Raw genomic sequence first — 1,060 nt, 5'->3', positions numbered from 1 at the left:
AACCAAATACAAAAGGGAAAAAAAAAAAAAAAAAATCAAATAAAGCAAAGAGAAAAGGGAAAAAAAAACACACCACAAAAAACCCACAACAAACAACATAGAGATGTTCCTTAAAAGCCAACAGCAACACATAGCAACTGCTAGCCAAGCAGATCTTCCACGAGATGGAGACTTAAGGCACGTTACGCTTGCCCTGTCAAGGTAGACGATTTCAGAGACTTCTTAAAAAGACAGGGATTCAGGTTAAAAAAATTGAAATAAACCAAAACGTATCAGCACTTTAGAGGTTAACAGCTTCTGCTGAACAACATGCGTTTATCCAACCACATCCTAGAGTAGTTTTTTTAGCCCCGAGACCAATGAGCACAGCTAAGAGGAGGGCCTTGGGATGGTGGAGAGGCTGAGTTACCCCCTCCCCTTTGCCTTCCCTCTTCTCCACCACCCCCTCCCTTTCTTTTTTTTTTTTTTTAGTTTAGTAAATTAATGCAGCAAGAAACTCCCAAGATCTGGCGAGTCCTAGCAGGGGAGAGAGGGCAGAGGGGAAATGAGATGCACTAGGAGGACACTGAGCCACTTTCTTTCTGAGCACAATGGGAGTGCTTCCCAAGAAACTTCCCCTTCGCTCCCCTCCGCTCTAGCCCTGAGCAATGGGACACCTTCCCTACGGCAGCAATAACTTATTCGTGAGGAAAATAGCCCAGGAAGCAGGAATCAACAGCAGCCAAACAGCGGGCAGGAAAGCGACACAAGCGGGACTGCAGCACGGCTCCACACTGACAAATTCCTGTGGATGTAATTAGAAGACACCCTGGCTAGCATCGGAGATTAAAGCCCTGGGTTGTTGAGGGTCGTGTCGTCCCCCCCCTCCCAGCCTACCCCCACCACCCTGATGGCAAACCTACACCCCCTGCGTCTCCCCCTCTCGCCAGCCTGATGTCCGGAGCGAGATCCCGCTGAAGGGAGATTTCTGTGCGGGAAACCTGGTCCTCCGGCCCCGAGCACCACTGCAGTGGCGGTGGCGGGGGCACAGGCGGAGAGGAGGGACGAGCCAAGGCAGCGC

This window comes from Charadrius vociferus, unplaced genomic scaffold, assembly GCF_000708025.1.
Source record: "Charadrius vociferus isolate BGI_N301 unplaced genomic scaffold, ASM70802v2 scaffold529, whole genome shotgun sequence".
NCBI classification, from domain to species: Eukaryota; Metazoa; Chordata; class Aves; order Charadriiformes; family Charadriidae; genus Charadrius; species Charadrius vociferus.
The sequence above is the reverse complement of the archived record's forward strand: the minus strand, read 5'-3'. Positions refer to the sequence as shown.